Source organism: Equus caballus, chromosome 20, assembly GCF_041296265.1.
Source record: "Equus caballus isolate H_3958 breed thoroughbred chromosome 20, TB-T2T, whole genome shotgun sequence".
In the NCBI taxonomy this organism is placed as follows: Eukaryota; Metazoa; Chordata; class Mammalia; order Perissodactyla; family Equidae; genus Equus; species Equus caballus.
Window position 1 is genome coordinate 44,948,955 of NC_091703.1, and position 24,085 is coordinate 44,973,039.

The 24,085-nt window shown below is 43.5% G+C and overlaps 1 protein-coding gene across 40 annotated transcripts in view; it reads right to left on the minus strand.

Moving 5' to 3' along the window:
- TRERF1 (transcriptional regulating factor 1) overlaps positions 1-24,085 on the minus strand; it is a 195,544-nt gene that overhangs the window by 104,206 nt on the left and 67,253 nt on the right. For 38 of the 40 annotated variants that reach the window (XM_070245565.1, XM_070245580.1, XM_070245569.1 and 35 more), the window contains one exon: positions 13,486-13,566. The exons of the other annotated variants lie outside the window; for them this stretch is intronic. The gene's annotated coding sequence lies outside the window, so the exon portion shown is untranslated. The remainder of the gene's footprint in view (positions 1-13,485; positions 13,567-24,085) is intronic. 40 annotated transcript variants of the gene reach the window in all.

Consider the following 24,085-nt stretch of genomic DNA (forward strand, 5'->3'; position numbering starts at 1 on the left):
GTAGACATTAAGAGGGTCACTCAATGTATAAAAAGAAGAAAGGCAATCATAAGCAATAAGATTTAAGTGATTACTGGGCATGCCTGTATTTGCTTCCTGTCTTCCAAGACCCATGAGAGTGGAAGTGATGGAAGTGGGGAAAAACCCTAAATGATAAGCTGAAGAATCAGAGTTTCTGTCTCAGCTCTGCTTCTGCATGTTTCCTCCAGATGTTTACCTATTCTCTTTCATAGTAACCACTCAAGAGCCTAGAGGAACAATCCCAGTATCCCACTGATTTATTTTATATCTTAAAAAATTACTCAGGGCCTGCAGTACTGAGCTCATGTTCAAATTAAGTTTGCTGGAAATCTAATTTGGGATGAGTAATTTAATTTGGCTACTACAATTAAAAGTGGTGCAGTATTTGTGTTTTAGAGGAAAACCATATTAGATTCATCTAATCTTATTAGGTGAATATCACATTTAGATCACATTATATCTGGAACAGACATATACTGGATTGATTTCTTTCATCAATCACTTGGGAGACCAAAGGGACTAACCTCCTCCCTGCTCCCTGCCCACCCACCTGACACAGGTCAGAGGAGGTGGTGAATGGGAAAGGGGCCTGGTGGAGAAGCACACGGCACAGCCCTGGAATTCATAGCCTGATTCATCGCCTTCAACAACCACTCCGGTTTTGCTGATGAGTGAACGGAGGGCTCGAGTGGACAAGTGACTTGCTCAGGGTCACAGTCAGTGAATGGCAGAACTGAGACTACAACTCAGCTCCCTGACCCTAGTTTGAGTCCCTGCCACTCTACCACATGTGTTTTTAATAAGATCTAACATGAAAAACAGCCAGAGGGCCTCTGACACCCTGTGCTACTCACTTAGCTAAAACCATGGAGTCCTCAGATACCATCTATCTATCGGCCTATCTCCCCACCTCTCTTAAGGATCCTGGGAAGATAAAGAAGTCGACCTCACTATCTCCATGGGGAGCTTAGACTAGTGCCCTAAATCCTTCTGTCAAGTCCATTTTCTTGATGGCTACTTTACACCCCCTCACTCCCAGATAACTAAAATTCACATTAAGAACATTCAGACCATATGATGGGTCAGAAAAAAGAATCTGCTTTGCTTTTTTAAATGGTATTAATCTCAGGAGTACTGCTAATCAGGCAGATTCAGTGGGTGTGATATCATACATTAGGGTTCTGACTGTAGAATTTAATCTAAAAAATTAGGTTATGAAACAACATCAAGGAAAGGAGAAGAGAGAGAACAATATTTATAACATACGACAAATAATACGCATACTGCATAAAAATCTCTTATAAATGATTGAAAAAAGATGGAATACTGCAAAATAAAAATGAGAAAGGATCCAGAGAGACAATGCACAAAGGAAAGAAAAAAAGGATTACTGATGGCCTCATGAAAAAATGTTCCAAGCCGTTACTAAGCAAAGCTTGCAAATTATAACAATGCAATACCGTTTTCAACAATCAAATTGGCAAAAACTGGAACAACTATCCTGCCCAGGATAGTTAAGGGTGCTCTGGAACAAGAATCGTCAGACACCACTGATGAGAGTGTAAATTAGTCCACAGTTCTGAAGGGCCATCTGGTAGTATGTATCAACAACCTTAACACCAGGCAAGTTCAACCTTAACACTGAGCAAGTTCACTCTTAAGAACCTTCCCTGAGGATATAATCAGAGAAATACTCAAAGATTTATGCACAAAGACATTTATAGCAGCACTATTCATAATAACAAAAATGTAGAAAAACCTAACTGTACCATAATAGCAAAATGGTTAAATGAATTATGATATATCAATACAAGGAAAAATATGTAGACATTAAAACTCACATTTTTGAATAAGATTTTAAGGCACAGGGAAATGCTCACAAAATGACGCTAAATTTCAAAACTCTTAATAGGATGTTTCCATTTTGTAAAGGAAATATATATCATATACATTATATTATATATATTAAATATAATAAATGGTGGCAGATTCAGCTAAATGTCTGACAAATATTCATACTCCTCTCTCCAGAAGGTAGGGTTTTCACTGGGAAGCAGCTGCCCAGCCAGGGACTGCATTTCCCAGCATCCCTTGTATCTAGATGGTGCCATGTGACTATTCCCATCAACGGAATAGTCAAAAGTGACGTAAGGCTGAGATGGTTAGAAAGTGGAGTGCCTTCTCCATGCTTTCTTCCTCTATCTGCCAATTAGATGTAGAGGACCCCAAAGCCCTAGGGAATGGGAGAGCCATAAGATGGAAGGCGCCTGGGCCACTGACTCGTTCACTGGAGGGTTGACCGCCAATCAGGGGCACCTACATTGACCTGAGTGAGAAATAAACCTCTATGTGTTAAGCTATAATTTGGGGTTTTAATTATTTCCTCAGCTAGTGTTAACCTAACATACACAAACAGAAAAATTACTGAAAGGAAAACTACCAGATTTTATCCAATGCACTGTATGATAGTCAAATTATAGGTAAATTTTAAAATATCTTTTCCACCACAAACATGTCTCATTTGATAATCAATAAAGTTATTAAGATAAAAAAGCAAACTTTAGAGGGCAATACTATATAATGAAATCTATCAGTGCATATTAAGTAAGGTTACAAAAACTAAAATGCAGAAAATTACAAAGGCTCAAAGGAAAAAAAATGTAGATTTGCAACCTTTAAAAATCTACTAAAATAATTACAGACAAATAATTATACAAAAATGACCCAAGGTTAAAAGACAAACAACAAACTAAGGGGGAAAAGTGCAATTTATATAATATATGAAATATTAGTATCCTTTAATATGTAAAAGAGCCTTTGTGAATCAACAAGCGAGAGATAAATACAATAATTGGGGAAAAAGTTATAAACATCTATATACACAAAATAAGAAATACTGACTTATACACTTAAGAAGATTTTTAAATTCACTAATAATCAAATAAATGCAAATTAAAGTAAGATATTCTTTATCTATCAGATTGACAAATATTTAAAATACTGTAAATACAGCACCCAATGTTGCTGAGATTATGATGAAATGAATAATCATATATGCTAAAGGAGGGAGTTTAAAATGGTATAACATTTCTAACAAGCAGTTTAGCATGATAGCGAAAAAAAAGCCTTAAAAACCCTTTGACCTGGATATTTGTCAAAAGAAATAAACAAGTATGCAGAAGAATTGGATGACTAGGAAAAAAAAAATAAAACAATTTAGATACCCATCTGTAAGGGATGGGTTAGATAAATAAATTATGGCATACGTGTGTGTATTCACATATTAGAATAATATACAGCCATAATTTTAAATTATGATGAAGATCTAAACACACTAAACCACAATAATGCCCACAATGTAAAAAGCAGGATACAAAACAATACAGGTAGTATAATTTCTTTATTGTTTAAAAGTGTATATGTATAAGAACATATGCTGTAAAAGCATACGGAAAAAGTACAGAAGGATTTTTATCAAAATGTTGAGTACTTATCTCCAGGGAGGGGGATTATGGGTGACTTTCATTTCCTCCTTTATTCTTTCCTGTATTTCATACATTTTCAACTACGAACATGTATTACTTTTATTTTTTATGTTTTATTAAAAAAAATTCCAAACACACACAAAAGTAGCAAGAATATACGTACCCTCTGCCCAGCTTCAATTATCATACATGGCTGACCTTGTTTCACCTATCCTTCTCTATGCCCCCCATCCCTGGATTATTTTAACATAAATCCTGGATATATCATTCATCCATATATACAGAAAATATAAGGACTTTTTATATTTAACATACTCAAACTCTCTACTGGATTCTTTTAAAGTAAATATCTGATATTTCACTTGTCCATCAATACTTTAGCATGTATCTTTAAAACATAACCATAATAATAATATCACAACTAAAAATTAACAACAGTTTCTTAATATCAAATATCCAGTCAATGTCCCGATTTCCCCAACTATCTTATACATCCCTGTTTTACAGGTGGTTTGTTTAAATCAGAATCCAAACAAGATTTACATTTGCATTTGACTGACATGTCTCCACAGTCTTTTAAAATTTATTACATAGTAACCCCCTCCTTTTGCATGCCATTTTATTTATTGAGAAATATATGGGTCATATGTCCCAAGAAGTTCCTGATTGCATCCCCGTGGCGTCTTTTAACAGGCTCCTCTATCCCCTGTATTTCCTTTCAACTGAGAGTTAGTTCTAGTGTGCAATCAACTTCAGTTCTATTTTTTTGTAGGAATATTCAAATCAATTGTACTTTTTTTTTTTCTGCTTTATCTCCCCAAATCCCCCCATACATAGTTGTATATCTTAGTTGCAGGTCCTACTAGTTTTGGCATGTGGGACGCCGCCTCAACGTGGCCCGATGAGCGGTGCCATGTCCGCGCCCAGGATCCGAACCAGCGAAACCCTGGGCCGCCACAGTGGAGCACGCGAACTTAACCACTCGGCCACGGGGCCGGCCCCTGTACTATTCTTATAACCAGACAAAACAATAAAGCCAAAAAAATTTTTAAAAGGAACCAAAAAAATGCCACCCTTTCTAATTCATCCTTCTCAGCAATTCATTAAAACTCGGCGGCCAAAAGTTTTTTCAGAATACAGGCTATGAGGGTATTATGCTAAGTGAAATAAGTCAGAGGGAGAAAGTCAAATACCATATGATCTCACTCATAAGTAGAAGAGAAAAACAATGACAAACAAACACATAGCAACAGAGATTGGATTGGTGGTTACCATAGGAGAAGGGGGGAGGGGGGAGGGCAAAAGGGGTGATTAGGCACATGTGTGATGATGGACTATAATTAGTTTTTGGGTGGTGAACATGATGTAATCTACAGAGAATTTGAAATATATTACAATGTACATCTGAAAGCTATATAATGTTATAATCCAATGTTACTGAGATAAAAAAATAAAAATAAAAAATGGGAAAAAAATTAGCGATGCTTTCTGTTTTTTGAGTACTAGAGAATACTCTTGTTAAGTGATCCACCTATTAAATGTATTTAGTATCCATCACATTCCTCCACCATCAGGATCCTCTCCCTCGGTAAGGCTTGGATGTACTGCTTTCATAAAGCGTTGGACATCTTTCGAGGAATGCAGATCACAAAGGGAGAATAAGCAAATCTATCAAGTTATGGGCATTGTTGAAGTTTGAATAAAAAGAAAAACACACACATACAAAAAGAATACAGGCTAGATCAATGCTTTCTTACATAAGAAAAATGCTCACTAACTATTCATGGACTGATTTATTTTTCCAAACACATTCCTTTTACATTTTAAATCCATCTCCCTACGTACCTCAGTGGTGAAGTCTATCACCCTCTGAGCAATGGTACTCCCTCCACTGGAAGCTTATGTCATCATTTAACTGCAGTCGTCTTCAATTTTCCTTTACTTTCTTTCTTTTTTAAAAAATGTAATGTAAGGGGCTGGCCCCATGGTGTAGTGGTTAAGTTTGGCATGCTCCACTTCAGTGGCTCAGGTTTATGGGTTTGGATCCCAGGCACGGACCTACACCACTCGTTAGCCATGCTGTGGCAGTGACCCAAATACAAAATAGAGGAAGATTGGCATGGATGTTAGCTCTGAGTGAATCTTCCTCAAGCAAAAGAAAGAGGATGATTGACAACAGATGTTAGCTCAGGGCTAATCTTCCTCAGCAAAAAAAAAAAGGTAATGTACTCACATAATTGAACATTTAGAAATGAGACAAAATGAAAGAACAAAGCACTCACAATTTCACCCCTCTAACACAATCACTTTTACCTCTATACTTCCTTACCATCTTTATTAGGGATACACATTTTGTGCATAATTGTAATTAGTGAATATAGGTTTTAATACTCCTTTAGTTAACATTAAATACATTAAAAAATATTTGTAGCTTATGTTAAGGGTATACAAAAAATAGTAATAACATATATACGTGTGTCCATAGCCCAGCTTGAGGAAGAGAACTTTACCAATCCCCGAGAGAGCCCCCATGCATTCCTCTCTCATCCTCTCCTCTCCTCCCACCACTATGCTGAATTTTTGTCTACGCTCACTTGGTCTCATAGATCTTGTCACATGCATATGGATGTCTAAACATTCTATCATTAGTTTTGCATGCATCCAAACGTTATGTAATTGAAATCACACTGTAGCTATTCTGCAACTTGCTTTTTTACTTAAAGGTATATTCCTGAGATTCTTCCATGCTGTCATATGCAGCTGTGGTTCATTTATTTTAGCAGCACAGCTATATTGCTGTATCCACAGTGAAACTATACCACAATTTATTTTGCAATTTCTGCACATAAAATTATACTGTAAATATCTTGTCACATTGCTACATATCTTCAAAATAATTATTAATTATAGTAGAGTATTAGGCTGAGAGAAGAATCATTTTATCTTATAGTTACCCAACTGTTGGATGTTAAGTGTGTGTGTATGTGTGTGTGCATGCGCATGCATGGGTTTGCTTTATAAATAATGCATCAGAGAGCATCTTTGTCTAAAGAGCTTATTAAATATTTTGTATTATTTTCTTCATGGAGGGATGTGGGAAGATGGTCCACAAAAATGGTATTACTGGGTCAAGACATATGAAAGAATAATGTGGCTCTTTAATACATTGTAAATTGCTTTACAATATTGCAATATTGCCAGAATTGGGGATTATCATTAAAAATGTACTTTTTGGCTTCTACGTTAAAATATCACTTAACTACTGTTTTAATCTGCATATCCCTTATTACAAAATGGAACATTTTCCATCTGTTTGTTTAGTGTTGTAGTTAGTCATCTACTCAAGGGTTCCACCAAGGGTTTAGTGCCTTTCTTTTTAATTTGTTTGAGCATTTAACATAATAAAGTTATTAATTCTGTCATGTTACTGCAAACGTTTTCCCAGTCTATTGTTTCCCTGTTGGTTTTTCTACATGAAGAAATCTTTGATTCTCCTGTGGCTTGATTGACTGTTCTTTCCCTTTTTGAATGTTTTTCTTTTGTTTCTAAGCAATATTCAATTCTATAGATTTCCCTATGCCTCTACATTTTGCACTTAATTGTTTAATCCATCTGTAATTCATTTCGGTGAAGTCAAAATGATTTTTTCCAAATTGCTAACTAGGCATCAAAATTATTTATTGAATGACTTTCCCTTCCCCGTTGATTTGCGATGAGTCCTTTATGATTCATTAAATTATTTACGCGAGGTCTATTTTTTAACTATCCTGGTTCACTTATCGACTTCCTCCTCTTATGCTAGCACCACAGTATTTTAATTACAAAAGCTTCATGATGATCTTAATATCTGGTAGTGCTATATCGTTTAAGATCCAACAGAGCTAACTCCCTTCCCCAAAACCTCTTCCAGAATTCCCCTTGAGGTTCTCAGCCACTTCTTTTTCCAAATAGACTCAGAACCATCTGGTGAAATTTTAAAGATCTTGATGGACTTTGAGAGGAGTGGCATTAGACTCATGAACTAAATTCAGAAATATCCAAATCTTTCATTATAATTTCACTATCTAGAAATAGGGTTTTTAGTTAATGTCTTTAAGTTCTGTTGGTCTACGACTAAGCAATCTGTAGTTAATAGTAATTTTATCCTTTTCTTTATAATATTTATTCTCCAAGTTACTATTTTATAACTTTCTGCACTGGATTTTTGTTTTGATCTCAATCATATGCAAAGATGGCTTTACTGGGACCTCAGTAAGTATAATGCCAGTGGCCAGTATGAACTCAATCTTCCTTATATTAAGGAATGGTCATTTTATACATTCTTTTTTAAGAACTGTGTAAAAATTAGAAGTTGAATTGATTGTACTTTTGGAATTAATGAGATTATTACATATTTTTACTTAAATAATTTATGTGAACCATAGGAAAATACATGCATATCAAGATATTCTGCCTTTCAGGAATATAACCTACTTGGGTATGCTGGAACATTCACATACTCTATTGTCGAAATCTGCCCACTAGAATTTTATCTAAAATTTTTACATTCCTAAGCAAGACTGGTATAGAGCCTCCCTTTGGGGGCTTGCCAGATTTGTTATCAGGGTCGTGTTTGCTTGAAAGAAGAATCTGGAAGTGTTCCATCCTTTTTTCTAAATCCTGGAACAGTTTATATAACACAGGAATTATGTATTCCTTGAAAGTTTAAAAAGATTTTCAAAGGCCTTTTTATATTTTAAAATATTCCACCTGGCACAGATTTTCGAGCGTGCGTTTGTGTGTGTGTGTGTGTGCGTGTGAGCCTGCGTCCACATGGACATTACCATGTTTCTGTACATTTAAAGTGACACTCTAGATACTGATCTCTAATGGAACAGGGAACAGTTTTATTATAATTTATTGCCTTTCTTTCCCCCATGTAAAGGGAGTAAATGCCCAAGATGATGAAGTGCTGAGAAAAAAAACATTTTCCCAGGCTTTGGTTCCAAGAGCCTCATTTTAAGAGGCCCATAAAGGAGATTATAGAAGGTGGTCAGGGAACATCGAACGCTGAACCATCCAAATTTCATTGAGGCGTACCAAGTTTGGCAACCACAACTTTACCCCTGAAATAGGGAACTAAGGAACATAAGATCTGAAAAGACAAGCTCCCCAGTCTACCCCGGCTCACTTCTACTTCTGTGGTGAAGATCTTCCGACTTTCTAGTCCACCAAGCCATCTTCTCCAAGACACGGCACCTATTCCACAGCAAGGAAAGCTTATAACTCTAAGGCTTTCTCTACTTACCTCTGGACTCCTGGACCAATGACCCTGTGAGCACTTCGAGGAGGCCACAAATAAAGATCCAGAATTGTTACGGACTGAATGCTAATGTCCCCCACAAATTCCTACGCTGAAGCCCCAGCCTCCAATCTGATCCTGTGAGAAGGTGGTGCCTCTGGGAACTAATCAGGTTAAGATGAGTCATGAGGGTGGAGCCCCATGATGGGATTAGTGTCCTTAAGACAAGAGGGAGAGCCACCAGAGCTTCCACTCTCCAGAGTGCTCAAAGGCACACAGCAAGAGAGTGGCCGCCTACGAACCAAGTGAAGAGGTCTCAAAATGAAACCTACCTTGCCAGCACAGTGCACGATCTTGGACTTTCCAGGCTCCAGAACTGTGAGAAATAAACTGCTATTGTTCAAGCCACCCAGTCTATGGTATTTTTTTATGGCAGCCCGAGCTAAGACAAGCGGGTTGTGATAACGTCTGCCCAAAAGAACAGCAAGCTAGAGCTATGCAGATCGCGCAGCCTGCTGCAGAGTGAGATGCGCCTTAGGAGAAACAAGTGGTAAGGAGTCAACAAATTAAGATTGAGTGTCTCCTAGAAAATGCAATGACTGTGCCTTATGAGCAAATGTGAGAATACAAACAAGACGCAAACAGTGACACCATGCCCAAGAATGAGGCTGTGAACAGAGCAACAACCACAGATATGAGTGTGCCACAGAACGGTCTGCTTTTTCTTGAGAAAGACACATCTTGTTTCACGTCCTTGTTCACAGAGGATCCATGAAACCTTAGAGATCAATGGGCTGTTAGGATTAGACCACCTTTTGTCAGTCAAGGTGATGAGCGCTAGGAGAGCCTGACAGGAAGGCAGGGACCTCAAAACACTCTTTGGAGCTAGGGTTCCACGATCCCATTCAGGATTTCACTGGGGCACACGAGCAGTCTTCCTCCCCCTCAACAAGGACAGAGGAGCTGCTTTCACACCAGTCATGGCCTCACATAGAAGCTTAATCCCTAGCTGGAAGGCAAAACACGTTTGTGGCAACCCCAAGCAGGCATGTGAAGCGAAGCAGAATGAAGAATATTTTATTACTGTTTTGAATGCCAGAGGTGGTTGAGTGTATGTTTGGGGTTCTTTAATGACTCCAAAAAGCATCTTAAAAAGTCCTACTCTTTTGGCAGCTCCAAGATGCAACTGTTGCTACAAGTACTAACACTTACCAGCAACTCTGATGCACATGCTGCTTTTCTCAAAAGCATCCTTTCCTTTCTGCGACTTTTCAGACCAAACTAAATTTTCTGTTTGTGTGCGCACGCGTGCACAAAAGCACACTACATAACCAAAAACCAAATCAAACTGAGTGGATTTACCATTTTCAGGGTTAAATTGTGGAAAAGAAAAAACTGTTGACATACCTTTTAATTTGAACTGTTTAGGTATCGCAAGATTTTCTTCCTACTCGTGGACAATTAACAACTCTACGTAAATGACATGAGAGTAAATAATTTTTTTCTTTATAAAATGAATTGGATTTATCAAGACTTGTGTTCAAGTGAATTTCTCCCATCTCTTTATATTAAAGACATGACTTTAGAGAATTCCTAGGTTCCCAGAGAGGAAAAAGGATGCTGTTTTCCCCCTACAGTTGCGCACATCTCCCCAACACCGGTTATGGACAGACGCAGGGGAGCACTCATCCGTGACGTAGTTTTCACAAGTGATGTCAGAAAAGCAACAACAGTGGAGTAAATTACTCCTAAAGCTGAATGTTTTCAATGTAAAGATTTATGTCTTCTTCTTAGATTATCTCCTTCCTACTATTTTAGCATCAAGATGGTCCTTTCTTTTATGAAACTGGGGTGACAGATATTAGATTTTTTTAAAACATCCTTCCTTGGTAAAATAAAAAATTGGTCCCCTGAACCAATCCCCCAAAATCTCTCTCTTTTTTTTTTTTTTTTTTAGTTTCTTGGTCTGGGAGATGTACATTTGAGAACCACTCGTCTACAGCACCCTCTGAACTAAGGAATTCAAGGTCAATCATCTAGTTATCACTAGTTCTTACCTAGTTATCACAATGGTGACCAGCCTCCAGGGCAACAATCTATAGAAAATTTCAGGCTAATTTCATTCAATACTCAGGGGAGAGGAAGAGGAAACATTTTGGTCTATAAGTTCCTGGGTGCTCTGAACTTGTTCTCTATCCACAGGCCCCTCGCTGCACCCTATCCATCTCTCATCCGCAAAGCTATCTCCTCCTGGTTTGGGAACAGAGGTGATAGAGCTTGGGGGTGCTGTGCCAACCTGTGCTCTCCCCATCACTAATCTGGGAACCCCAATCAGGACACTTCACTGTCCTGGGATTCTGCGAGGTCAGCCTCACGCACCAAAGGCTCCAGAGAACCATTTACAGCATTTTGTCAGCTGAAATTCCACTGAAATAAACATGGAAGACTAGCTTCTCGCTACTGCGGCATCTCACCCAAGCCAGGGGATCCTAAAACCCATCCAGAAAAGCCTGACCGTGTGCCTGGTTTGGGAAGCCAAGGCCAAGGAGGGTCACTTGCCTCTCCAGAGCCACCAAACCAAGAATGAAGGCAAGAAAATCAGCTGGGATAGGTCATGACAGGCCTTCAACTATTTAAAAGATTTTTCAACCAAGAATCCATCATGACGTTACCGGTAAAATTAAAAATCCATATTTTCTAAGGATTATACCTACCATTAACTTAAGTGTATGCTTCCTAAAATTTTCTTTATTTAGGTTTTCCTCAAAATGAATTCTTAAAAAAAGCCAGTTCAGTAGAAAAAAATCCGTAAACACTAAATATTTTAATCCCTTTATTTAACTCATCTCTAACAGAGCTAATGAGCAACAGATAATACATTTGTTGTGAAGAGAATTAATTTCCTAGATTAAACATGCACATAAACACATAATGTGCAAGATTCTGAGACATATGAGCTAATAAAGGTAACATTTACCGGGCCAGCCACTGGACATTTCACCTGGAACACCTCAATTAATCCTTACAGCAAACCTATAAAGTCGGCGCTATTCTTATTCCCATTTTATAGATGAGGTTATAAATGAGGAAGCTCATTACTGTAATTTAATCTCCACTAACCCAGAATTTGAGTTCAGTGTTTACTCCGGCTATATAAATGTTGAATAAGCATATTAGAAATTAAACAGGACTGTGGAAGGCATATATAACCTACTAGAAGTTCCTTTGTTTAATGACACACTGAAAAGCAGATGCTAATGGCAACTGTTTAGGCAGATTCTGTCTGAAACTATGCTGCGCGAAAACACTTTAAAATTCTGTCTTTAACTAGTTAAGGGCAGGTCTCTTCTCACTATTACCCACAACAATTAGTCCAAATTAGTAAGACTTCTATAACTGATATAGTATGGTGGATGTCAACTGCTGCCCTCCCAAGCACCCATCTCACTCCTCCCCCAACAACCCCCAGAGCTCTGCTTACTCTTCCCCTCCCCCAGCCCTAGAGGTTCCCATCTCTATGGACCTCATAATATGGTTCCCTGCCTTCTGGCTTCTGGCTTCGTAGGCCTAATGGGAGGCACCATCAGGAGATGGGAGAACTGACAGGGAAGTTCAATGAGGATGTTTATTCTCTTGGCTCTTGCCCAGCTGTGTTGTTGTAAGTTGACTGCATCCTTCTACCACAGATGCCCTTTCCATACAGCGTCTCTTTCCAGTTCTGATTCCCAATCCCTCCCTCTTCCTTTCAGACACGGGCATGGGAACAGCTCCCTGACAGTGCTGGCCCTGGGATGCTCCACCATCCCGTGCTGGTTTCTCTTGGCCCCGCCTCCGCCAAACAGTTCCTTCGGTAGAGTCTCTTGGATTACTCTATTTGAGTGAGCCATCTGTTTCCTACCGGAACCCCAAGAAACAACGGCTTAAAAATTAAACCAAAATCAGGCATAACAAAAAAGAAATGGAAGCAATGTAAGTCTCACATAAGAGGGATGGAAAGTATGGCACATGCCAAGAAAAAAAACCATACACAATGAAAGAATCAAATTAGACACCGCCACCCTCCTTCCCCACTGTCATTGAGAATTTGTGGGAAATAGCCGTCTCTTGCTAGACCAGGGTTTAAACTTCAAAAAAAATTATATTTATACACAAATGTATTGACCCTTCTGACAGCTTCCTTGTGGGACCTGGCAGAGGAGTCATAGCTATGGGCCCATTTTTTAGAGGAACAAACTGAGCCTGGAAGAAATCACAAGGCCAGAGCTGATAAAAACATCAGGGCCAGCTCAAAGGCTCCTTGGTCCAGGAATCTGCCTCTGACAGGCCCCGTGGAGTTTCTCAGAGCGGCCTTCTGGACCACAATTCTCCAGAGGTGTCTAATTCTCTCTTCACACTTCGAGAGCTACCATCCATGAACATCCTTAGGATCCTTCACTATTCACAACAACTCTGAGAAGTCCAGGGAGACAAGACAGGACACGCTCAGCCCTGTTACAGATGACGCTGAACTCCAACATGTGGATCTGCAATCACTGATCATTTCCCGGAGAAAGTTCCCCAGAAATCCCAGGTGTCCAGGCCCAGAGCAGCCCGCCCTCCCTTTCGGGGGCATTTTCCATGCCGTGGAGGTCAAAGAAATGTTCTTATGACTGCTTTGTCATTAAAGCATTCAGGCACCAAGAATTTCAGAGAAGCTACCTGTTTCAGGATTAAGAGGCTTAATCCTTCAGGGTCGTCCTGCTTCTGTCTTCCTCCTTCAGCATCCTCCAGAGCCAGGGCCTGTAGGAGCAACCCAGACAGCACATTCAGGGTATTTGGCTTCAACATGAGAACAGATCACGTCAACCAGAGAGGGACTAGAGGAGCGGCCGAGGATGGAGCCGTGAAGAACCCCACAGGTGATGGACCCGCCCAGGAGGAAGGCTCTACGAAGGCTGCTGAGGAAGGAAAGGATTTCAGAGAGAAAGACATCCACCTCCGTTCTTCTAGTTACGCAGGTCCCAAACCCAGGAGTCACTGTGATGCCCTTCTCTCCCTCACACTCTACAGCCAATCCATCAGCCCATGATGGCAGCTCTTTCTTCAAAACATATCCAAACTCTCACCACTTCTCACCCCCTCCACTGCTGACACTTTGGTCCAAGCCAGCAGCGTCTCTCACTAGGTTCTCACAAGAACCTCCGTACCGGCCTCCCTGCTCCCACCCTCGCTTTTCTATAATCCATGAATTATGGGTTGAATTGTGTTACGGGTTGAATTGTATCTCCCCCAAAATTTCTCTGTTGACGTCCTAACCCCCGGTACCTCAGAATACAACCTTAATTGGGAATGGGGTCATTGTCGATATAATTAGCTGTTAAGATGGGGCCCACTAGAGTAGGGTGGGTCCCTAATCCAAGATGACCGATGTCATTATAAAAAGGAGAAATTTGGACACAGACATGCACATAAGGAGAGCACCACGGGAAGACTGGAGTTACGCTGCCACAAGCCAAGAACTACCAGAAGCCAGAAGAGAGGTCTGGACTAGCTCCTCCTCTGTGTCTTCAGAGGCAGCATGGCCCTGCTGACACCTCGATCTTGGACTTCTAGCGTCCAGAACTCTGAGAGAATAAACTCCTGTTGCCCAGCTTGCGGAACTTCGTTATGGCAGACCCAGCAAACCAACACACCTGCTCCCCACAGCAGCCTATGTGATCACTGAAAAATCACTCTTCTGCTCAAAACACTCCTATAGTGTTTCATCTTTCTCAAAGTAAAGGGAAAAGACCATGTAAAGGGAAATGACATACATCTCAAAGTAAAGGGAAATGACCTACAAGGCCCACATAACCTAGCCCAGCGTCTTCCCTGACCTCTTCTCCTCCACTCTGCCCATTCCAGTGGCAGTAACTTCCTCAAGCATCTCAAACAGGTTCCTGCCTCAGGGCCTTTGCACTTGCTCTTCCAGAGAGAAGAGCAGAGTTTCTCAGTACCTGCAACACTCTGCCCCCAGGCATCCTTTACTTCCTTCATTTTTCTGCCAGAATGTCACTTTCCCAGTGAGGCCCTCCACCCCAACCCAGCAAGCTTTTTATCCCCTTCGCATTGTCTTCTTCCTTGTAGTCCTTATCACCACCTGGCATTTGTTTACATTTTTATCCCTCTTTTCTCACACTACCCTATAAACTCCCCGAGAGCAGGGACATCATGTTCTGGTATATCCCAGAGCCCAGTGCATAGTAGGTACTCAAAAAATAACTGTTGAAAGATTTATTATGGAATGAAAGAAGCCAAGAGAAAAGAGAGTTGCAAGGAGGAAGTCGTTCATAGTGCCAAAAGTCTGCCAAGAGTCCAGAAAGATAAAGAGGGAAGTGTCCGTTGGTGTGGTAATATGGAGGCCAAGGTGACCTTGGAGAGGGCAGTGCCTGGAGAAGACAGGAGTCCTCTGGGGAAAATCCACCAGGTCCCTCCCCTGTGCCACACCTCTCACGGGCAGAAGCCAGCGTGAATGGGCTATGCCAGTAAAGCAGCAAAACCTGAGGGCAGATTCTTTCTAGACGCTTCTGTGAGGGGAGGAGAAAAGAGACTGGGAGTGAGGGGGGTGGGATGAAGGTTTCAGGAAAGACTTTACTGCTGAATGACGGGAGGGGGTGAGGACCCAGGAGCAAAAGGAGATGCGGGACCCACGTACAGGAAGAAGGTCCCCTCTGGCCAGCAGGAGGGACGTGTCCTCCTTGAGTGGAAGGAAAGCAGCTGGGAATGTGCTCAGATATTGATAACTGCCCGGGAGGGCAGGCAGGAGCCTGAGTGGGCTCACACTGAGTGACTTGACTTTGTCAATGAATTAATGAAGCCAGCTTGTCTCCCAAGGGAAGAAGGGCAGACAGGGAGCAGGGGCCTGATGGAGGTGGGGATAGCGTGGAACATCCCACCATGCAGAATCGTGCAAGTGCAGGGTCGGCTCTGAAACTGAGCACCCCCCCTAAATTCGGTGCTCCACGTGACCCTCTCGCCTCACCCAGTGCCGACCCTGATGGAAGAGAGAGCCAGCTACTGGCCGGCACCACAGAGGGCCCAAGTGAAACCAGAGGCCAGGCTTTCGTAGAGGCACACCCCGCACCGCTGTGGGGTTTCTGGGATTGGCCCCCAGCAGCCTGGATGTAGGAGGAGAGTCTTCCTAAAACTGAATTCGGGGACCCCAAACACCTCCATCCATTTCTGTCAAGGCTGCAGCAGGCTCCCAGGCTCCAGATCCAACCCTTTGAGGCCTCACTCTCAACTCCCCTAATTCCTGCCAGTCAATCACAAATGGTGCCTCCTACAACATGAGGGGGGTCCTATTTGTTGAGCTCCTATGTGCTGAGTGTGACACAACTTAGAACTCTCACGCTACAGTCCTGTGAAGTGTTTTTAGCTTCTGTTTACAGACGATGAAACTGAGGTCCAAGAGCTTAAGTGACCTGCTCAAGGACACACAGGGAGCAAGGGGCAGAGCTGGGATTTGAAACCTCCCATCTCTCTCTCTTATTTTCTACATTGATAACACCCCACCCTAGTCCAAGTCCTCAACATTTCATTCCTAAAATTCGATGCGACAAACGTCTCCTAACTCACCTCCCAGCGTCCGCATTTCCAGGGCACGCGTCCAGAGGAGCCCTCTTCCAGCACTGTTTTTACCAATCCTCAACCTACTCAGTTGGCTCTCGTGGCTCCTCAATACTGGAAAATTCCAAACTCCACAGGCAGAACCTTGGGATCCTTCATAAAGCATGCACACCTCCTTCTTCAGTCTTATTTCCCACCCCGTCCCGTATGCTCCTCCCCTTTCCACGCCCCGCTCAGGGCCCCAGTGCCAGGCACATTCCTCCCCTTCAGCGCCACCCCTCTGGCCGCCCTGCTCTCTCCTGCAGTCCAGTGAGCAGCACCACCCCGGCTTGCTGAGCAATCCCCGGCTCTTCTGAGCTCACTGCCTTTAGCTTCTCTTGGCAAGTGTTCCATTTGTCCACGTAGACTGCAAACCCCTTGAGGGTAATTAATGTATCTGTTAAAAATGCTTGGAATTGCCCACTGCTCAACACAAGGTCTAGCATGGTCAATGTTACTTGATCTACAGAACAATTCTGATGAAGCTCAGATGATATACTTCTAGAAGTTTTGCAGAAAGTACAAGAGAACTGGGATGGGTCAGAGCAGGGACACATGGCCTTCTTGAAGTTTCTGGAAGCCTACAGTACCCATTCTTCCTTCCCAGGATCACCCAGAGTCTGGCACCCTATAACAGCTCTACTAAAAAAAAAAAGGAGGGTAGCTGGGTTTAGCTCTCCTCTCCTCTTCCCGCTCCTACATATTCAAGGTCTTGGTGTCCTTCCTTAGCCACCCCTTCACCTGCTTTTATAGACATACACAGATATCCTATCTTCTTCCCTCTTGTAGGGAAGAGCTTGAAATGTGAGCAATCCAGCTGAGTGGAGCTCATGGTGACCAGCAGAATGGTCAGTGGTGGGCGCCCAGAAGTAGGAAAAAGGATACTCCATTTCTGGGAAATGGGAGTTGGCCCTAACCCACTCCAATCGTCAGCCACGACCACGCAACAATTCTGGGAGTCCCGGGGCCACAGTGCGAGGATGGTTGGGAAAGGTGAAAGTCAGCAAAGCACCTAACGGCATCAAATCGCACCCCACACAGAGTGGGCAGCACCTGGATAACAGGCGTCTGGGAGAAAACTCTGGAGGTCAAGGTGATGCTGTCTGCCAAGATGCTTAGTAAGAAATCAAGATCTCTCCAAACCAGTGGAACCAAAGGCACAGTGTGGTCCTCATGACGTAGCTGAAATAACAGTAGCTCTGGAGTCAGGCCTAGGATCAAATCCTGACCTGTCACCCAGTGGCTGTCCAACCCTGGGCTGGTCACTTAACCTCTCTGAGCCTGGTTCTGCATGAGTTAATATGAGGCCTAAATAAAAAAAGATATGGACAAAAACATCTAGAACATCGGGGCCAGCCAAGTCGGGTAGTGGGTAAGTTCACGTGCCCTGCTTTGGCGGCCCAGGGTTTGCGGGTTTGGATCCCAGGCACAGACCTACACACCGCTCATCAAGCTATGCTGTGCCAGTGTCCCATATACAAAAAATATAGGAAGACTGGCACAGATGTTAGCTCAGGGACAATCTTCCTCACCAAAAAAAAAAAAAAAAAATCTAGCACAGATCCTGGCATTACATAAGGGGCCCAATAAGTGTTGTTCCCTTCCCTCTTGAGCCTTCAGATCTCCAGGTCTCCACCTCACTAACAGAAACAAGTACAGAAGCTACAGAGCATTTCCCAGCGAGAAGGTTTGCAAAGGAGGATGGCAAAAGTCAGCAAAAGGGAGGAGAACAAAAGGGCCACCCCACGCCCGGTGAGAGAAGCACTGGGCCTCTGTGAACGCCAGGTTTCAAAACACACAAAGCTTCCAGCCCCGAACCATACCCAAACAGGAAGTTTGTGACAAACTTAGAAAACACGCATGGACAAATGCAGGGGGTTACACACCACTCAGAAAAGATAAAAACCAGCACTCTGGGTGGCGGGGGGGGTGGGGGGCGGTGTGCGGGGAGGAGGTCAGGGTGGAATAAAAGGAGCGTGCCTGGCCACCAGACTCCTCCCAGGTGTTGGGGAGCACCCCGCCCTGCGCGCCTCGTCTCCCAAGCACTTGGGCCAAATCACGTGGGCTGCTCTGGTTTTCCAAACCCAGGGTCTGTCAACTCTTCCCTACTCTCTGTCCCTCTTCTGCATCCTCAGGCATCAAGGACAGCGAGCGCCCTGAACAACTAACAGACTTAGGTGTGTGGGATCATTTTTCAGCTGAAGAACTTAGCACAGAAAGAGGAAGTGATGTGCGGAGGTCCAAGAGAGGTCCCAGCCTCCATCTCCGTCTGGTTGCCCCACCAGTGTATGTTCCATCAGCCCCCCTAGCGCTCCACAACGGGGTCCTCAGGCTGCCACTTTTTTTTCTCCTTTGAAATCCTGCCTGGCTCGAACATTTTCATTAGTACTGTTCACACGAGTGTGGGGCGCTATAACGCCAGTTCATTTACATGTAAGTGCAGGCAAATAGGGACACACCTCACTCCCTGGGTTTGTGTCCCATCTCCCCAACTGGAGGGAGTGAAAACCAGGAGGCCTCCTTCCCCTTTGCTGACAATCTCCCAGCATCCGTGGACTCAGCCCTGATTCTAGGCAATATCCTTGGTGGGTGTGCTCCAGTAAATACTTGATAAACTAATATACAGCATCCACACCACTTCTAGTACTCTACCCCCGACCAGGCTGTGTCGTCTTGATTCACCCTCAGCAAAGACGGTCCCTGGCTCCAGCCCTCCTGGGTGAGCAGCCCAATAGTAAACTCAGTCCCCTGATCGTCAGCCTCCCTGCCCGCCCCCTCCTCGGCACCTCCGGCAGTGGTTTCCCCACCTCCCCAAGTTAGATTCCTTTTTAAAAAAAATGACTCATTTAGGAAGAGACAAAACCAAAAACTTCAATGGTAAAGATAAAACAGCACCAAGGCTCTTTAAACACCTCCTACTCCATGTAGAATTTAGATCTGATAAAGCGCCCCAAGCTGGAGCTCCTCGCCTGGAACTTACAGTATACACAATTTTTCTAGCAAAAACATTTCCAGTAATGTCTTCTCTCTGAACTTTTCAGGGTCTTCTTTACAAATGCAGGTGGCCTCAGGCCTCCAGTCAGTAGCTTTTTCAAACCGAGGGAATGAACACTTATAAAGTCCACGCTTTCAACTCCTGGGTCAAAAATTAATTATCTGATGTTTTACTATGTTTATGATGCTGACTTACTGGAGGCAGGATGCTGACATTATTACATTGCCCTAATGAGAATTATGGGGAGTTTTTCATAAAAAGTAAGACTTCTTTGTATATAAGAAGTTTACAACATTTGTGTACAGCATTTGAAAGAACAAAATTATACAATACAATACAAAGAATCATAAATTTTAGGGCTAAAATGAGCAATTAGGAAGATCCTAATCCAGGGATTCTCAATATTGGTTGCGTTAAAAAAAAAAAAAAAATCCTCAGGCCCCACCCCCAGAGATTCTGATACATCTGAACCGAGCGGGGCTCTGGCATTGGGGATTTTTTTCTAAGTTTCCCAGTGATTTTAATGTGCATCCAGAGTTAAGACCACTGATCTACTGCAGATAAGAAAACTGAGATCTAAAGAAATTAAGATACAGTCCAAGATTGCACAGCCAGAGACAAAACCAGAACCAAATCAACATTTACAACTCCTCCTCCAGTCCTGCAGTCTCGCTCAGATTTTCAGTATTCACGGACTTGTTAAAAACCATTTTAATTCAATTTGGGGGGACTAACCTAGACTTGCCGACTTTTGTTTCATCAAGCAAGGGTATTTTTATAAATATCTACCAATTACTATCCCCACTTCCTGACGGCTCTCTTGCTCATTTGCATACCTGCCACCCTTGCCCTATCCCCAATCCCCGTCCAGGAGGTGAGACGTGACAATATCTGGCCCCTGCCCACAGTCTCACTCTGCTCCTCACCGACATCCACGTGACAAAAGAAACCCAGGCCTCGAAGCTTCTCCATCTCCTCCTTTCCCCAGCTCTACAGATCTCAATTCTGAAAGCCCCTTTACTAACCAGAAACTACTCCCAGTCAGTCCCTCCAAACCCACCCTTCACCTTCCTCCTGACCGACAAGTGACAGCTAATATTTGTACAAGTTACAGCAACCAATATTTACAGTTTGTCATTCCATACACATTACCCCTTCTAAATTTCTCCCCAGTCAAGGATATACTGGAAACTTATAAAGAGGGCTACCTCTGAGGAGGAGAATTAGGGTGTAGGGGTCGGGGGAAGGAGAGCAAGGGGGCTGCTCTTTATATCCCCGAGCTTGAATTTTGGGCAAGCACGTATTTTTTTAAATAGGACAAAAATCACACACACATATGCACACAATAAAACAAAGCAGGTTAAAAAATACATCTACAATTTTCTTCCAGTTTGTAAATACAGAAAATTGTCTGGGAAGTCTCCATACCCCAGCTCTAAATGTAAATGATATCTGGGTGGCGGGATTATGGATGACATTAATTTCACTTCCCTTTCCTCTTTACTTATCTTTATTATGTTTTATTTATGTAATACAGGAATAACGAAAGTTTAAAACCTGAACCAAAGTATTATCTGATCTCTGAAGCCTATACAGTATCGAGAAGCAAAGACGCCAGGGCAGTCGCAGCCTGGTGTGTAGAAACATCTCATTTTGCAAAATGAAAGATTTCTCCCCAGTGAGGCCCTGGCTTCTGCACGCTGCCTAGGACCGAGTCTACCACTGCAAGTGACCCCGAGCCACACCCAGGCACTGCCGGTCCCCAAGAATAGACGCAGAAGAGATGCCCTAGCAGAACTGTCGAGCCCCTTCCGGGACCCATCTGGCCCTGGCCAGAGCTTCATCTCCACCCACCGCCCCCCTCCCCGAGTTTCAGCCACATGGATTGGTTATCCTCTCCTGAATGTCTCCTCTGGTCCCTGCCTCTAGGTTTCTAGCCAGGCTGTGTCGCCCACCCCTACTCGTCTCCTTCCTGAGTCTCCACCCAGTCAAGAAGCCACACCTACTCCAAATAATGTTCAAACCCACCATCTATAGATCAGCAGCCCAGAAACTCTTTAGATGAAGTGCAAACTCTGGAATTCCCCACAGTCCCTACCGCTCCCTAATGTCTAACAAGGCAATGAAGAAGAGTGACAGAGTCTTCCAGGCAGCAAGCACCGTGAGAGCTCAAAGGCCTGGAGGTGAGAGGGTGAGTGACGTGTTCAGGGAAGGCAAAGGCATTTGGGATGTCTGGAGCACGCCCTAGCATGTCCAAGGCCCAGCCAGAGAGAAAAATCCAAAGAAACTTCACAGCAAAATTTACAAGGGCCAGCAGAGAGAGGCCCAAGCGAAGGATTCTCAGCCTTTCATCTACTACTGCTCCTTCCAACTGCTTCCCCGCAGTTCACTCTACCCTTTCAGAAGTGTCTAGTTGGATCTAGGCCAACAGGAGTGGGTGGAAAAATAGGAATAGAGAAAAAAGAAATGAGATTAAGCAACACCACACTGAGGCAGGCTGAGGTCCTCCCAGTGCAACAGCAATTCGTCCTAAGTAGCCTTGGGCAATGCTTGAGGGGAGCGAGGGCCTTGGTGCTTAACCTTCTTCTTGAGGTCACCCAAGGTGAAAGACGTTTGCGAATTATTCAGACTTCTAGGACCCTCAAGAGACATTTTTAAAGAACTTTGAAACTGCAAAATTGCCGAAGCACAGACTGGGTATGCTCCACCCAGATGCCTCTGCGGCCTGTGTGAGGCCTTTTGGCAAATCCTCATGGAGGCCACTGGGCCAACATCACCTTCTATCCTGTAAGAATGAAGCCTTCAGTTTGGCTCCTCAAGTGTCCACCTCCCTTGGGCTTGACTGCTGGGCTGCTGGGACGTACACCGTCCAGGGAGAAGGGCTGCTCTGTAACAGGGTTGTGCTGTTTCAGGGAGGGGTACGTGCCCATCTTCTCTCCCTCACACATTCAACTAGGGAGTAAACTCCTGCTGGGCTCAGCTCTAGCTTCTGCTCTTTCTTCTTCAAAGTTCTTCCCTGTTAGCTTTCCATGGGCATTTGCTAACCAAGGAGAAAACCAATCCTCAAATCCATTAGGTCCCATCATGTGGTCTTTCTCCCAGGGCTACAGCCCTCGCTGGGCTCCACGACAGCTCCCTCTGAAGAAGTTCCTTCAGGATTTGGAGAGGTAAGGGCTTCTCCTCCATGTTGTTGGCCCATGGGCACCAGACCATCGCTGTTGGTTCCCTCAACCCTATAGCTCTATAAATAATTACTATACTAAAGTCTTCCATTAAACCTTTTGAGTAAAGGAAGAGTTCAAAGAAAACTCAGGACCTAAGATCTACACTGAAGAAAGTTGGGGTCTTCTTGGAGACTGAGGAGATATACACACTCAAGACAGCCAGATAACACCCTAAGGGTCTGGTGGATAGTTACCTGCCACTGACTGCTCAAGGAGGGTGGGGGGCAGGAATGGTTGGAGAAGGCCTCATGGAGGAAGTGAGATCTGAGTTGGGTCTTGAAAACCAGTTCAATTGGGTCAAGTGGAGAGGAAGTGGGAAAACCATCCCAGGCAGGGGGACCAGCACACACATGGCGCTGACCACAGGGTGGGCAGGGCCTCACCGTGGAGGAATGTGACACAAGGTAGTGAGAGGTTACGAGTATGCGTTCAGGAGTCAGGAAGAATTGCTCTGAGCCCAACTCTGCCTCTTAGCTGTGCGACTGGGTAGCTTACTAATTCTCTCAGTCCCGCATCCTTCATCAGTAATGTGATCAAGATGAGAATAATAATGGTACCTACCTGCTGGGGTTACTGTAAAGATTTAATGAGAGGATGCAGGTAAAACGCTTAGGATGCTCAGTGCCGGCCGTCAATGAATGTTACCTGCTATTCTTGGTACAGTCAAAATTACCCAGTGCCCATCCTGCTGATGCAGAGAGGGTACTTTCTTCTTTATAACAGCCATGATGCTGGGAAGAAGTAAACACTGGCTCACTGGTCACATTCTGAACAACCTAAGAAGTGTAAGAGCCAGCTGAGCATTACAATGCCCAGGCAGCCAGGGGTGGGTATTCTCAATCACACACACACACACACACACACACACACACACACTGTTCTCTGCTCTTACTAGACCACTGACTTCATCAACTGGGCTCCCTGGGCTTCTAGCTGGATTTGACCAAAGGGAAAGCACTTCTTTCCCTCTTCCTCCTGCCTCACCACAGTTTGTCAATGGTTGTGTCCCTTCAGCATCACGGCTGTTGTTGGGGACCCTCCTCCCCAACTCTGGAGCTCCCTCCTCCTGGCCTGGGGGAGGTAACAGCTTCCCACTGTTGCCAGCCCTGGGGTGCCTCACTATCCTTTGGGTTCCCTAACCCTGACCACACTTCTCCAAATACTTCCCTTCATTAAAGTCTCTCCAGTTAAACCCTTTGCAAGTGTCAACCATCTCATGCTGGGACCCTGACTGGTAAACCAGGGCCTACATCCATCCACCACCTGGTGGATGCATGCAGATGCATGAGGCTGAAAGTGCATCCCTGTCTTCCTTCCTTCCCTCAGAGGCAGAACGCAAATGGCAGTGTTTAAGATACAAGCGCCAATGGGTTTTACCCGTGAGCAATCCTACGGGAATTTAACATCCCTAGGAATCTAGATAAAATCCAAGAGGCTCAGGGAAAAGCATCTC